This window comes from Schistocerca serialis, chromosome 11, assembly GCF_023864345.2.
Source record: "Schistocerca serialis cubense isolate TAMUIC-IGC-003099 chromosome 11, iqSchSeri2.2, whole genome shotgun sequence".
Taxonomy (NCBI): domain Eukaryota; kingdom Metazoa; phylum Arthropoda; class Insecta; order Orthoptera; family Acrididae; genus Schistocerca; species Schistocerca serialis.
This window is the reverse complement of record NC_064648.1, coordinates 111,520,897-111,537,736: the sequence shown is the minus strand read 5'-3', so window position 1 is coordinate 111,537,736 and position 16,840 is coordinate 111,520,897. Positions and strand designations below refer to the sequence as shown.

Here is a 16,840-nt window from a genome sequence, read left to right as displayed (position 1 = left end):
GCCGTACGCATCTTACACTACAGGGTCCAAATTTAAACATTACGCACTTCCTCCAGTCCAGGCAAACTGAGCAAATGGGTTGGTTATTTTTGCGCCGGTCGTGCACTAGGATGTACCTTAGGTAGCTTTTAAAAAGACGATTTTTTCAAGTGCAGTTCCTGAGCAAACTCTGCCAAGCTATGATTTTTTGAGCACGGTAAGTATCAATTGGGGGATTGCCACTTCTATCAAGTTAACAAATTCAATAAAATATTTCTAGTAACATTTTTACTTTTTTAACACATCATAAGCTGGGCATTTTCGATGAACAGTGGTTATCAAGCAAAGCACCCAAAAAATGTAAAACAAGAGACTGTGTTTAAACCTTCTATTAAGAGTACTTATTTATGGCTTATATGCATCAAATTATATAAATGAGGGGAAGTACATACATAACCTTTCCAGATTGTACTGACCTGCAGAATTCTCTTTTGTATAAGCAGGACACCGTATTACAGACCAGCAGGAGAAAGCGCCTGTCAGAGCAGAAAAAAGGCGAATATGTTCCCCTTTAAAAGACTTTGACGCGGAGTGGGGAGCCAGCTGCATGAACCTGTGTTCCTCACCAAACGCTTTGGCATGAGAACATGCTCGGGGTTTTTGCGCTGAAACAGAGTAGCAGAGAGATATTGCGCACGTAAGGGAGAGGAGGCAGTGCCAGTGAGGGACATAGAGGAAGAATATAATGATGGTGGAAGACAGAACATGGCAGGGAAAGAGAAAGACAGATTTATGAAGGCGATAACAGTGGGGAAGAATGAGATATTGATGGTCAGTGAGAGACTGCGGCAATAAGACAGATGGAGAGATGGATGGAGAAAGAAACAGTGGAAGCAAAACAGAGAGGAGACAGTGGAAATGAGAAATACAGACGAGTGGAGACCATACACAGCGTTGGAAAGGGGCAGGGTGGGAGGGGGAGGGTTATGTATAGGGAAGGGTACATTTTGAATTGAAATTTGAAACACGTGAGTGAAATGAAAAAGATAGGTTCAACCTTCCAGAAAATTTGAACTTAATTAAGGGGTTCATATACTCTCTCAAGAATAAAAGCTCTTCTGTTTTTGATGGTGTTTACAAAAGAATACTAAAGATTTGTTCCCATTTAATAAGTTTGGTATTGTTTGAAATATGTAATACATCACTGATTCAATGCATTTTCCAAGAGAGACTAAAATATGCCATATTTAAACCGCTCTTTAAGAAAGTTGATAAGAGAAACGTCAGTAAATCCCGACCTATTTCACTGTTGACATCATTTTCCAAAATTTTTGGGAAGATGATGTATTCTAAAAACGTATATCTCACATTGGCAACAATAATATCCCAAATAAATCACAGTTTGGGTTCCATAAGGGTTGCTCTACTGAGAATGCCATTTCCATGTTCACACAACAGATATTACACGCATTAGATAACAAAATAGTACAGACAGGTATTTTCTATGAACTATCCAAGCCATTTGATTGTGCGAATCATAGTATCTTACTAGATAAATTGAAGTTTTATGGGATTGATGGCATAGCCAACGAAGGGATCATGTTATATCTAACCAAACGAATGAAGAAATTCAATGAACGGAATCAAGGGACACAATTCTGATTGGGGAGAAATCACATATGGAGTTCCCCAAGGCTCAATCTTAGGTCCACAACGGTTTCTCATATATATAAATGATCTACCAACTAACGTAAACAAGCAGATTAGCTCTTTTTGCATATGACACCAGTATTGTAATCACTCCCAGTATCCATACAGAAATAAAAGAAATGGTGAACGAAGTTCTCAAAAGTATTACTGACTCGTTATCAGCGAATGGCGTCAGCCTGAATTTCACAAAGACACATCATATTCAGCTCTCCACCTCTAGGGCAACTGCATCAGTGATAAGTGTAACACATGTTGAAGAAATAATACATAGGGAGGAAACTTTAAAATTCTTAGGTGTCCATATTGATGAGAATTTAAATAAAAAAAACACATTTTGGAACTCCTAAAACAACTTAGTTTGAGCACATTCGCACTTAGAATCAGGGCAAATTTTGCGGAGAGAGGCATCAGTAAGTTGACACATTTCGATTATATTCATTCTGTAAAGTCATATGCAATGACTTTCTGGGGTAACTAATCTTTAAGAAAGATCTTCATTGCCCAGAAATATGGTGCTAGAGTAATTCGAGATGCTATCTAAAACTTTCGGGACTGGTGCTGCCATCTGTTGAAAACTTTCCCTTTGGACTAACGGTCACCATCACCCTCAAGTAGTTGCCATCCGCACGTACACACCGGTCCCAGCGCTTCTGCTATGGGTGAAACGTTTTCTGGAAGTCCTGTTCTTTGAGGGTGTTTATCACCGCCAGCAATGCTTCTTGAATCCTCTCAAGAGTGTCGAACCGACGGCCTTTCAGCTTGAGTTTCAGTTTTGGGAATAGCGCGAAGCCACAAGGTTCCAAATCTGGCGCGTACGGTGGGTGGAATATAACCCCCATGTTGTTTTTGGCCAAGAAGGTCCTGGTGAGCAAGGACGTGCGACAGGGCGCGTTGTCGCGATGCAGCAGCCAGTTCCCTTGACGCCAAAGTTCGGGCCGTCGTCGCTGCACGTTTTCACGGAGCCGTCGCAAAACGTCACAGTAGTACTCAGAATTCACTGTTTGTTTGGGTGGGTCGAATTCTTTGTGCACAATTCCCTTGTTATCAGAGAAAACGATGATCATGCTCTTCACTTTGCTCTTCACCTGTCTCGCCTTTTTGGGTCTTAGAGAGCCCGGGCTCTTCCACAGGGACGGTTGTTGCTTCGTCTCTGGGTCATAACCGTAAATACAGCTCTCGTCGACTGTGGCAACCCGTGAAAAGAGGGTTGGATCATCAGATGCGGTCTGACGAAGGTGCTCACTTCAACACGCTGTGCCTTCGTAAAATCTCCACACACCAAACAAAAAGTATTGTGGAAATCAGTGTGGACACGCAACACGTCCCCCCACCTAAATGACACTCTGCACGCTGACTCATCAGATATGCAGCCCTCACTACCTAGTTGTGCAAAGATATACTACTGCTATTTTCCAGTTGGCAGCACCAGTCCCGCAAATTTTGGATTCCACCACGTACGTGGGGCTCACCTGTGATTTTCTTCTAGACATGCCTTTAAGAAGTTGGGCATTCTGACTACTGCTTCACAGTATATTTATTCCCTGATGAAGTATGTTGTAAATAATCCTCTACAATTCAAAAGGAAAAAAAGGTGTGAAACGGGGGCATCACGTTACAACAAAAATTTTTGACGACTTACCCCGTGATATAAAATGTCTAACAGATAAAATTTGAAAATAAATTGAACAAGTTTCTCCTTGACGACTCCTGCTATTCCGTAGAAGAATTCTACACCTACATCTATATCTACATCCATACTCCGCAAGCCACTGACGGTGTATGGCGGAGGGTACCTTGAGCACCTCTATCGGTTTTCCCTTCTATTCCAGTCTCGTATTGTTCGTGGAAAGAAAGATTGTCGGTATGCCTCTGTGTGGCTCTAATCTCTCTGATTTAATCCTCATGTTCTCTACGCCAGATATACGTAGGAGGGAGCAATAAACTACTTGACTTTTCGGTGAAGGTATGTTCTCGAAACTTTAACAAAAGCCCATACAGAGCTATAGAGTGTCTCTCTTGCAGAGTCTTCCACTGGAGTTTATCTATCATCTCCGTAACGCTTTCGCGATTACTAAATGATCATGTAATTAAGCGCGCTGCTCTCCGTTGGATCTTGTCTCTCTCTTCTATCAACCCTAACTGGTACGGGTCCCACACTGCCGAGCAATATTCAGGCAGTGGGCGAACAAGCCTACTGTAACCTACTTCCTTTGTTTTCGGATTGCATTTTCTTAGGCTTCTTGCAATGAATCTCAGTCTGGCATCTGCTTTACCCAGGATCAACTTTATATTATCATTCCATTTTAAATCACTCCCAGATAATTTATGGAATTAACTGCTTCCAGTTGCTGCCCTGCTATTTTGTAGCTAAATAATAAGGGATCTATCTTTCTTCGTATTCGCAGCACATTACACTCGTCTACATTGAGATTCAATTGCCATTCCCTGCACCATGCGTCAATTCGCTGCAGATCCTCCTGAATTTCAGTACAATTTTCCATTGTTACAACCTGTCGATATACTGCAGCATCATCCACAAAAAGCTTCAGTAAACTTCCTATGTTATACACAAGGTCATTTATATATATTGTGAAATGCAACAGTCCTACGACACTCCGCTGCGGCACACTTGAAATAACTCTTACTTCGGAAGACTTCTCTCCATTGAGAATGACATGCTGCGTTCTGTTATCTAGGAACTCTTCAGTTCAATCACACAATTGGTCTGATAGTCCATATGCTCTTACGTTCTTCATTAAACGACTGTGGGAAACTGTATCAAACGCCTTGCGGAAGTCAACAAACACGGCATCTACCTGAGAACCCATGTCTATGGCCCTCTGAGTCTCGTGGACGAATAGCGCAAGCTGGGTTTCACACGATCGTCTTGTTCGAAACCCATGCTGATTCCTACATAGTAGGTTTCTAGTCTCCAGAAAAGTCATTATACTCGAACATAATACGTGTTTCAAAATTCTACAACTGATCGACGTTAGAGATATAGGTCTATAGTTCTGCACATCTGTTCGACGTCCTTTCTTGAAAACGGGGATGACCTGTGCCCTTTTGCAATCTTTTGGAACGCTACGCTCTTCTACAGTACACCGCTGCAAGAAGGGGGTCAAGTTCATTCGCGCACTCTGTGTAAAATCGAACTGGTATCCCATCAGGCCCAGCGGCCATTCATCTTTTGAGCAATTATAATTGTTTTTAATCCCTCTGTTATCTACTTCGATATCTACCATTTTTTCATCTGTGCGACAATCTAGAGAAGGAACTACAGTGCAGCCTTCCTCTGAGAAACAGCTTTGGAAAAAGATATTTACGATTTCGGCCTTTAGTCAGTCATCCTCTGTGTCAGTTCCATTTTCGTCACAGAGTGTCTGGACATTTTGTTTTTATCCACCAACCACTTTGACATAAGACCAAAATTTCTTAGGATTTTCTACCAAGTCAGTGCGTAGAACTGTACTTTCGAAATCTTTGAACGCCTCTCGCATAGCCTTCCTCACACTACATTTCGCTTCGTGTAATTTTTTTTTTTGTCTGCAAAGCTTTGGCTATGCTTATGTTTGTGGTCAAGCTCCGTTTGTTTCCGTAGTAGTTTTCTAACTCGGTTGTTGTACCACGGTGGCTCTTTTCCTTCTCTTACGATCTTGCTTGGCACATACTCATCTAACGCATATTGTACGATGGTTTTGAAATTTGTCCACTGATCCTCAACACTGTCTGTACTTGAGATAAAACTTTTGTGTTGGGCCTTCAGGTTCTCTGAAATCTTCTTTTTGTCACTTTGTCTAAACAGAAAAATCTTCCTACCTTTTTTAATATTTGTATTTTCGACTGAAATTACCGATGCTGTAACCGCTTTATGATCGATGATTCCCTGTTCTGTCTAACTGTTTCAAATAGTACGAGTATGTCTGTCACCAGAAGGTCTAGCATGTTATCGTCACGAGTCGGTTCTCTGTTTAACTGCTCAAGGTAGTTTTCAGATAATGCACTTAAAAAAAATTTCACTGGATTCTTTGCCCCTGCCACCCAGTATAAACGATTGAGTCTCCCAGTAAATTAAAATCTCCACCCAAAACTATAACATGGTCGGGAAGTCTACTCGAAATATTTTCCAAATTTTCCTTCAGGTTTTCTGCCACAACGGGCTGCTGAGCCAGGAGGCCTATAGAGACATACAATTACCAGGTTTGAGCCTGCTTTTCCCGCGACCTTCACCCAAATTATTTCACATTTCGGATCTCCATCAATTTCCTTCGATACTATTGCACTTTTTATCGCTATAAACATGCCTCCCCCTTCAATGTGCAGACTGTCTAAATTTGCAATCTGTAAAAGGTTAATGGTAGGTATTGCTAACTCAATCTGTATTTCCTTGTTTTCATTTTAGTGGAAAAAAGAATTATATGGTGATGTTTAGAGTACGAAGAGATGTACAAATTGATTTGCAGAATGAATGTAAAAGGAGTCGTACCACATCATCACGATTTATCGTGTAAAGTGATCCATGGAGCATGAAAGTTACTATCTATCGAACTACTGAGGTGTGATGAAGACTGTGGCAGTGGGAACGAAAGACAATTGTGTCTCCTAAGTGATGTAGGAGACACTGGCTGTGGGAAGCAGTGTAAATCAATGGGAGGATAGAGGAGCCTAGTCAGAGGAAGACGCTGAGTATGTAGGTATAGCTACAAAGAATGACTGGGTAGGAGGACTGAGGTATCAAGGGATAAAAAATTTCGTACTGGATGGCAGCGGAAATGAGTTCGTGCGCTAAAATTTTTGAAGAGGAAGGCGGGATGAGGATTGACGCAGGTGCTTCAACACTTTTCTGAGAGGATCTTCTAAAGCGGAAGATAATACCTTAGTTATGCTCTGAAAGGAGTATTTTATTGCTAGCAAACAATAATGATTAATATTTGCACCACGTATGGTAAAGGAAGACCTCAGATGGAAAACAAGTTCTAAGCAAAGCAGAATGGTGGAAGTAATATATAGGAGATTTATACAATGGCGATGTACTGGAGGGCAATATTATGGAAATGGAAGAGGATGTAGATGAAAATGAAATGGGAGATATGATACTGGGTGAAGAATTTGACAGAGGAGTGAAAGACCTAAGTAGAAACAGGACCCCAGGAGGAGACAACATTCCATTAGAACTACTAATAGCTTAGGGAGTACCAGCCATGACAAAAGTCTTCCATCTGGTGAGCAAGATCTATGAGAGAAACATTTATGACACAAGCGAAATACCCTCAGACTTCAAGAAGAATATAATACTTTCAATCGCAAAGAAAGCAGGTGTTGATAGGTGTGAAAATTACCGAACTGTTAGTTTAATAAGTCACCTCCAAAATACTAACACGAATTCTTTACAGAGGAATGGAGAAACTGGTAGAAGCCGACCTCAGGGAAGGTCAGTTTGTATTCCGTAGAAATGTTGGAATACGTGAGGCAATGCTGACCCTACGACGTTATCTTAGAAAATAGATTAAGGAAAGGAAAATATACGTTTCTAGCATTTGTAGATTTAGAGAAAGCTTTTGGCAACGTTGACTTTTCAATTCTGAAGGTGGCAGGAGTCAAATACAGGGAGCGAAAGGCTATTTACAATTTCTACAGAAACCAGATGACAGTTGGAAGAGTCGAGGGGCATGAAAGGGAAGCAATTGTGGAGAAGGAAGTGAGAAAGGGTTGTAGCCTATCCCCGATGTTATTCGATCTGTGTACTGAGCGAGCAGTATAAGAAACAAAAGAAAAATTTGGAGTAGAAATTGAAGTTCAGGAAAAGAATAAAAACTTTGAGGTTTGCGCATGACATTGTAATTCTGCCAGAGACAGCAAACGACCTGGAAGAGCAGTTGAACCAGATGGACAGTGTCTTGGATGGAGGACATAAGATGAACATCAACAAAAGCAAAACGAGGATAATGGAAAGTAGTCGAATTAAATCAGGTGATGCTGAGGGAATTAGATTAGGGAATGAAACACTTAAAGTAGTACATGAGTTTCGCTATTTTGGGAGCAAAATGACGACAGTTGAAGTATAGAAGATATAAAACGTAGACTGGCAATCGCAGGGAAAGCGTTAATGGAGAAGAGAAATTTACTAACGTTGAGTACAGATTTGTTGGGTTGTCCTTTCTGAAAGTATTTGTGTGGAGTGCAGCAGCATATGGAAGTAAAACATGGACCATAAGTAGTTTACACAAGCACAGAATGGAAGCTTTCGAAATGTAGTGCTACAGAAGAATGCTGAAGATTAGATAGGTATATCACCTAACTAATGAGGAGGTTGCAAACAGAATTAGGGAAGAGAGTAATTTGTGGCAAAACTTGACTAGAAGAAGGGATCGGTTGGTAGGACATGTTCTGAGGTATCAAGGGATCAAAAATTTCGTACTGGATGGCAGCTTGGACGGTAAAAATCGTATAGGGAGACCAAGAGATGAATACACTAAGTAGATCCAGAAGGAAGTACGTTTCAGCAACTACCTGGAGATGAAGAAGCTTGGACAGGATAAATTGGCATGGAGACCTGCATCAAACCAGTCTCTGGACTGAGGGCAACAACAACAGCAACATAGTAAAGAAAATGTGCTTCAGGACTTTCGAAAGAGTACACAAGGGTTTTCGTAGTTAATACTTTGAGACAGGAAGTCTGCATGTACATGCCCCACTTTTAAGCTGTACTCCTGCGTTTAATTCATTATTATATATTAAGAAATTTTATTTGCATGCTTACTAATGTGAGGCAGCTTTCACTGATACTTGCATAATGTCAGTAAACATTTATCAGATTCGTACTGTTATCCTTTGGTGTTAGACAACATTGTTAGCCACACGGGAATTTATCTTTTCCGTCCACTGCCTCATAACTTGGCTTACTTGCCCGTGAGTACAGAGGCGAGCCAGCCGGCAGTGGACGCCGTGCGTTCGCCCACGGCGCCTCTGTTATTCCGCACGCGCCACGTTTAGGCGCTGCACCCAGGCAGAGGAGTGATACACAGGGTGATTCACGAAGATATGCAAATACTTAAATATGTTACTCTACAAGTAAAACCAAACAAAAAAATTCATATAAACATAGGTCCGCAAGTGTTTAGTTACAGAGTTACGGCTAATAAAAGATTTTGCCTGAAATCTAGCAACTTCACTAATATGGAGCCATCGCAAAACTCTATGAGGTTAAAATAAAGCACGATTTCCATATATTTTGTTGATATTGGTCTGGTGAATCTAATGAAACATGTCCCAGACGTGTGCCTGCAGTGGTTTTCCAGAACATTCAGAGAAGCAAAGACTATTACACAAGTAAATTTGTTCACTTCCCTGAAACGAGCAACAAAATCCGTTCATACCCGCGCAGCTAAATGCATTGAACTCGGTGTAGACATTTTTGAGCATTTATTGTGGATTTATTGTGAAATTGTATGTACACTGTACAACTTCGTTAACACGGAGCTTTTGTTTTTTTCCGGTTTAACATGAATTCACGTGTGCTACGGTATTAATACAAGCAGATTATCTGATACATTCATATAGTTTTACTCAACGTTATTACCTTCATTTTTCCAAATTTATATTTTCTACAACTTCTGTTGAAAACTTTGTGCAATTATCTGGAATTTAAAAAAACAAATTGGGCCAAGTAGTTAATAAACTAAAAGTTTTACGAAATTGCGTCTTCTCTGGATGTTCTGGAAAACCACTGCAAGCTCACGTCTGGGACATGTTTATTAGATTCACCAGACCAATAACAACAAAATAAGTGGAAATCGTGCTTTATTTTAACCTTGGACAGTTTTGTGATGGCTCCATGTTAGCGAAGTTGATAGATTTCATGCAAAATCTTTTATTAGCCGTAACTCCGTAACTATGTGCATGTGAAATTTTTTCTTTAGTTTTACTTGTAGAATAACATATTAAAATATTTGCCTATATATGTCAGCATGGCAGCGTGGTTACATATTCCATCTACAGCGCCAAATATTCGTGTAGCCAGTCCTTCATTTTATAAAGATTCACAGGCTCGGTTTTCAATTTTGTCTATAAAGTTAATTAACCAATTTTCGTCGTCTATATGTATCACGCTATAGCGCTACGTTTATAACTTCTGTTATGAAGAGCGTATCCGTTGTCTGTGATAAATGACGGAATGGGGGGGGGGGGATTCCCATTCATTTTGTGGATGGAGATTATGAAGAATTGTTTATTTACTATCAATATACCACTTCCAACTACTTATGATAAGATACCTACTAAAATAGATAGCTCTAGAATAAGGACCAGATTACCGTCAGATGCCGACCTGCTACCATGTCATCCTCTGACATATGCCAACACTGATTACTTCCTCACAGTGGCAGCGAGCCCTGTACAGACGCATTTGATTTATTTGAGAAGACACTGCTTTTCCGCCAACGGACTTTAGTTTCAAATGTGGAGAAACTAGGGAGATAAAAAAGTCATCAGACCACCAAAAACAGAAATTCTGTTGGATATGACCGAGTGTTTATAGGTTCATCACATCACTTAAGGTTAATAATAATGATGGCCTGATGGAGTTTCTGCTGATTTGATAGGATCACCCCTTAGCTATTTATGTAATCAACGAAGTGGTGCTTACTTCCTGACAGAGTTAAATGTATTATAGGAATAGCGATCTATAAAATTACACATAGCCAGACCATCTTTAACTATTTGCCTGTTTCACTCCTTCCACTCTTTTCAGAATTCTACGAAAAAGTGGCTACGAAAGAGTAGTGACGCTTTTAATTGAGCAGGACTCTTTAACTGCTTCACTGTTTCACTTTGAGGACTTCTCCACAGAAAATGGGATGTAAGGTGATTCATTAGCTAATGTGGTAATTTATCTTGTTGGTGTATTTCGTGACCGGGTGAAAATCTCCGATCGTGAGGAACACAAAGTTCTACTTGGCATCTACATCTACGTAATTAATCTGATATTCACAGTAAAGTGCCTGGCAAAGGGTTCAATGAACCACCTTCAAGCTGTCCCTCTATCGTTGCACTCTCGAACGGCGAGTGGGAAAAACGAGCACCTAAATTTTTCTCTGCGAGCCCTGATTTCTCTTATTTTATCGTGATTATCATTTCTCCCTATGTAGGTGAGTTGCAACAGAATGTTTTTGCTATCGGAGGAGAAAACTGGTGATTGAAATTTCATGAGAACATCCCGTCGCAACGAAAAACGCCTTTCTTTTAATGACTGCCACTCCAATTCACGTATCATGTCTGCGGCACTATCTCCCCTGTTTCGCGATAGTACAAAACGAGCTGCCCTTCTTTGAAATTTATCGATGTCATACGTCAGTCCCACCTGATGCGGATCCCACACCGCACAGCAGTACTCCAAAATAGGGCGGATGAGCTTGGTGTAAGTAGTCTCTTTAGTAGACCTGATACAGCCTTTGAAGTGTTCTGCCATTGAATCAGTGTCTTTGGTTTGCTCTACCCATAATATTATCTATGTGATCGTAACAATTCAGGTTATTTGTATTTGTAATCGCTAAGTATTTAGTTGAATTTACGCCCTTGAGATTTGTGTGACTTATCATGTAATCAAAATTTGGTGGATTTCTTTTAGTACTCATGTGAAATTTCTCACTTTTCATTATTATTGAGCTGTGTTGTAAGTCTAATTCCTCTTCCATATGTCGAGTTTGTCATTCGTATCGGAAGTCATAAGGTGTTACAGTCATGAAACTAACCTCTGACTGAGGGGGAACACGACGTGTGAGTTCCGACAAAGGCCGGTGCTGGGCCCACTCTCGCTCTTAATCTCCATGAATAACCTTGTAGAGACTCTAGCGTGCGGTTAAAAAACTACAGCTCGTGACCCAAGCACACTAATCAAGAATCCAAACTCAGCCCCATAAAACAAGGATGACAGCCGAATATCCGGTTCACAGCTGGCAGTTTGTGAGTCTTAATACCACAGTGAGTCTCATTATGCGTTTCCAAACAAGCAACAGTGACCTACTTGCAGCAGTATCAGTCGTTAATGCTCACAAACCAAATGAAACAGTTTCTGTAAAATTCCTTGGTGTCCAAATCGGTAACAAATTAAAAAGTTGTCAACGAACAGAGACAAACTGATCGAGAACATCTTCGGCTCTCAGAAGCACCTCGCACCCTACTGACCTACAGGCAGGGACCTTTACTCATTTTGCCTCTTGTCACATTGATTTGGGGTAACGTCTCCTGGTGCACTGCACCTAAAGCAGATAAAGTGTTTATTCCGCGGAAGTGGACAGTAAGATTATTGCGGCACGTAGATAATCTTGCTTAACTCTTACAGTTCTTTCACTACTTCCGAATACGTTTATTGTAGCCGACAATTACAATCGGTTTTACCAGAGCACAGGGCGATTCCAAAGACTGCGCAGAAACTGTAACAGGTGCCACAGTTTTTTCGTCGGGAATTGGAGATACGTACACGAGGCTTTTGATACGCCCTTACAAAATTAAAAATAATTTTTGGGGGTCGTCAGATGTGGAGAGCGAGGTGACCATGCACCTGGACCACCTCTACCTGTCCAGCGTCTGAGTTACGTGGAACTGAGTGCGTCACGTACATCAAAGGAAAATGTGCTAATGCTCTTTCTATCCGCCATTTCTGCAATGCACAACATTGTCGACTAAACAGTACACTGCTGAAGTTCAGAGGCATTTTCATTGACTGTCTTGTTGTTCCTGAAATTCCATAGCCTGAGATTTACTTCCAACTGGTTAGGTTGTTTCGTTTTGGCTAACCGGTCAGCTCCTTCGGGTTGTGTGCAGTCTTTCAAATAACTGTACATAACGTAATGAATTCTACGTCCAACTGTCCACAATATTCTTTCTTGTTTTAGCAAAAACATTTATCAGTCCTCAGTGCCTGAAGGTCGGTCAACTGGGAAATAGGGCTTACATATACTGCCACTTTGTGGAAGAAGCTTGCTGCAAGTTTCCGCTGCTCATACTGTTTCAATCTAGGGTAAAATTAGTTCAGACAACAGCTTTGAAAACATACAAGATGCGACGACAGTAAATATTGGTAGTAATGGCACTGTTAAAATTATGCTGTAAGAGTAATCTGCTATTGTGCGTAACTCGTGTGAACCAATACAGGAAGGCATCAGACGAGCTGTTGCGTTCCAGGTCATGGAACATCGCAATAACCAATCAAGATAAAGTTCCTTCTAAATGGTTGAAATGGCTTTCACCACTATGGGACTTAACATCTGAGGTTATCAGTCCCCTGGAACTTAGAACTACTTAAACCTAACCTAACCTAAGGACATCACACACATCCATGCCCGAGGCAGGATTCTAACGTGCGACCTTAGCGGTCGCTCAGTTCCACACTGAAGCTCCTAGAACAGTTCGGCCACAGTGGCGGGAAAAGTTCCTTCTCCTTCTTCCTTAAGTGACCAATGAAACGAACTATCTTTTTAAAATTATAACGTAATGGCATGCGCAGCGAACAGTAACAACAAAATATAAGGGACACGGCATAGCTAGAGCGTTGCTAGTGGCCGAAACGTTGGCTTCTCTCCAGCAGCAGTAGTTTCATCCATGATGACGCGGTACCACACCTAGAAAACGTTTATGTCGACAGACTCTGGCTTCAGAAGCCTATCCAATTATAACTGTATAATGAGTCTGTCCTCTAACATTACCTTTTTTTTATATATAAATAACGGACACCTTGCGTACTATCGATTCTTGCATAGGTTAAAATTATCTCAGCTGTTTCATTAAAAGAATTCATATGATTTTGTATACGATGTAGTCTATGTCAGGCTACAATATTATTTTAAAAATAACTGAAATTGCGAAATTTGTGATATGCTTAAATATTATTAAATGTACAATCTAATACTAGATGTTAAATTTATTTCTAGATTGATTTAAAGAATAATTATATATTTTAGCGAGGATTATTCGTTGGTGCAACACTCCGTCGTCAGGCCACGAGTGGCCTACCGGGACCATCCGACCGCCGTGTCATTCTCAGTGGAGTATACGGATATGAGGGGTGTGTGGTCAGCACACCGCTCTCCCGGTCGTTACGATGGTGTTCTTGATCGAAGCCGCTACCATTCGGTAGAGTAGCTCCTCAATTGGCATCACGAGGCGGAGTGCACCCCGAAAAATGCCAACAGCGCATGGCGGCCTGGATGGTCACCCATCCAAGTGCCGACCGCGACCGACAGCGCTTGACTTCGGTGATCTCACGAGAACCGGTGTATCTACTGCGGCAAGGCCGTAGCCATTCTTTGGTAAAGAAAGTTTGTAAATTCTTTTGCTTTTTTAAACTGTTTGGAATAATGTGAGTACCGCAGAATGTATGGATTGGTGAGCATGCCTCCGATGGAAGAAGAAGTCTTTTGTCACCAACAATCCCGTTATTTTTTTTTCTAATCTAAAAAATGTATAAACGGTGTGATGTTGAAAGATGTGACAAAGAAGAAAATCCAAGAATAATACAGGCAAATCTTCATCGGCTATTTAGTTATCAACAATCTACAAAATCGAAATTCCAGTTGCAAGAATGTACCCCTAGATAAGACTTTGAGCCATCTACAACAAAAACGAGATAATGAAGATAGGTAAAGATAGGTAAAGATAGGTAAAGATAGGTAAAGCTCTCGAAGCTTTCGAAATTTGGGCAAAGACAGATAATTTTAATACTGATGTGTGGGAGAGTAAGATTACGAAGTTAAGAGAGACAGAAAAAAGGACTCGGTCCTTCCTTTACTTCCGCGCATTTTCACTGTGGCGGCTTTTAAGAATGAGGAACACTGATGACAGGAGACTAGGAGGCTGAGTTAAGTGAGGGGCGCGACGCGTCGCACGGCGGCGGCAGAAGTGCGGCGGAGACTCACCGGAGGCGTGCAGCGGCGTCGCAGCTGGCGGAGCAGTGGCGGGCGGCGGCGGCGGCTCCCGCCTTCTCTTCTGGCCTCGCGCCCTGGCCGCGGCTGGGCTGGGCCCGGCTGCCGCCCCCCCCCCCCCCCCCCACTGAGCCAGTGGTCACCTCCCTCCTCCGCCCCCTTCCCCACCTGGCCCCCTTCCCCCATACACACCCACGCCCGATCCCAACAACGAAAGATCTGCAGCCGTTTGACGTCTCAAGTACTGCCGCGCAGCGCCTCACACGGAGGACGTGGGGGCACCTTCGTAATCGGGACAAGGGGGCACCTTCGTAATCGCGACAACTGCGCCGCTCCTCTTTCTCAGCTCGCGGCCTCTCTTGACCCGACTCCATGACGGTCACGTGCTTGCACCCGACTAGCTCTTCATCCTGCTGGTCATTCTCTCCTCCCCCTCTGAAATACTCACTCCGGACAAAAAACTCGTAACCTCAGGTGACGTCACGCTCATATCGCGCCTCTAGTCTCGACAGTGCCCTCATTTTCGTGAAGAATAGAGTCCACGTCGTTTCTGAGGCGTGCCGTATAAATGATAATTGGACCTGTAGAGCTACAGGAACGTGTGTGTTAACAGCAGTTGTCATCTTTAAAGGTGGCAGCGTGTACAGCATAATAATCAACAAAGCTGCAGAGAAACGGCGAAACTTTGACAACGAAAATGTTTAAATAAACGCCGTGGTTAAAGTTCACTGCAACCTCAATAAGTAGGCTCGAGTAAGAAGCACCTTGAAGCTTCACACAACCACTTCCATCCTGAACTGAATCCTCTGTAACTGTTGTTGTTGTGGCCTTCAGTCCAGAGACTGGTTTGATGCAGCTCTCCATGCTACTCCATCCTGTGCAAGCCTCTTCATCTTTAATGCAACACACATCCTTGTACGCTTCCCTCCAGTACTAAACTGGTGATCCCTTCACGCCTCAAAACATGTTGTACCAACCGATCCCTTCCTCTAGTCAAGTTGAGCCACAAATTCTTCTCCCCAATTTAATTTTGTACGTGCTCATTAGTTATGTAATCTACCTATCTACTCTTCATTTTTCTTCTGTAGCACCACATTTCAAAAGTTTCTGTTCTCTTATGGTCTAACTGTTTCTTGTCCATGTTTCACTTCCAAACATGGCTAAACTCCGTACAAATACTTTCAGACAAGCATTCCTGACACTTACATGTATGCTTGGCGCCAACAAATCTCTCTTCTCCAGGAACGCTTCCCCAGCCAGTCTACATTTTGTATAGTCTCTATTTCGACCATCATCAGTTATCTTGCTCCACAAACATCAAAACATTTCTACTTTAAGTGTTTCATTTCCTGATCTAATTCCCTCAGTATGACCGGATTTATTTCGACTACATTCCATTATCCTCGTTTTGCTTTCGTTTATGTTCATCTTATATCCTTCTTTCAAGACACTGTCCATTCTCTTCATTTGCTCTTCCAGGTCCTTTGCTGTCTGTGACTGACTTACAATATTATCGCCAAACCTAAAAACTTATTTGTTCTCTATGGATTTTAATCCCTGCTCCAAATTTTTCTTATCTTTCCTTTACTGCTTGATCAATATACAGGTCGAATAACATCAGGGATAGACTACAACTCTGCTTCACCCCCTTCTCAACAGTTTCTCCTCTTTCATACGTCTCGACTCTCATAGCTGTCATCTGATTTCTGTCCAAATTGTAAATAGCTCCCTGTATTTTACCCCTGCCACCTTCAGAATTTGAAAGAGACTATTCGAATCAACTTTGTCAAAAGCTTTTTCTATGCCTATAAATGCTAGAAACATAGGTTTGCCTTTCCTTAACCTATCTTCGAAGGCAAGTAATAGAGTCAGTATTGCTTCGCGTGTTCCGGAATTTACACAAAATCCAAACTCATCTTCCCCAAGGTCGCCTTTTACCAGTTGTTCCGTTCATGTGTGTAAAAAATTTGTGTCAGTATTTTGCAGCCATGACTTACTACGATAATTTTCGCACCTGTCAACACCTACTTTCTTTGGGATTGGAATTCTTATATTCTTCTTGAAGTCTGGAGGTATTTCGCCTGTCTCATACATCTTCCTCACTAGATGGAAGAGTTTTGTTGTGGCTATCTCTCTCCACGATATTAGTTGTTCTAATGGAATTTTATCTACTCCTAGGTCCTTGTTTTTACTTGGGTCTTTCACTGCTCTGTCAAATTCTTCATTCAGTATCA

The 16,840-nt window shown here is 41.7% G+C and overlaps 1 protein-coding gene across 3 annotated transcripts in view; it reads right to left on the bottom strand.

Annotated features, from left to right (window-relative positions):
• Nucleotides 1-14,667, bottom strand: part of LOC126426880 (GA-binding protein subunit beta-1-like) — a 107,719-nt gene extending 93,052 nt beyond the window's left edge. For 2 of the 3 annotated variants that reach the window (XM_050088925.1, XM_050088927.1), the window contains exons 1-2: nucleotides 14,601-14,667; nucleotides 456-644 (exon numbers count right to left, since the gene is read on the bottom strand). The gene's annotated coding sequence lies outside the window, so the exon portion shown is untranslated. The remainder of the gene's footprint in view (nucleotides 1-455; nucleotides 645-14,600) is intronic. The other variant, XM_050088926.1, reaches the window with a different exon arrangement.
• Between the last annotated feature and the right edge of the window lie 2,173 nt (nucleotides 14,668-16,840).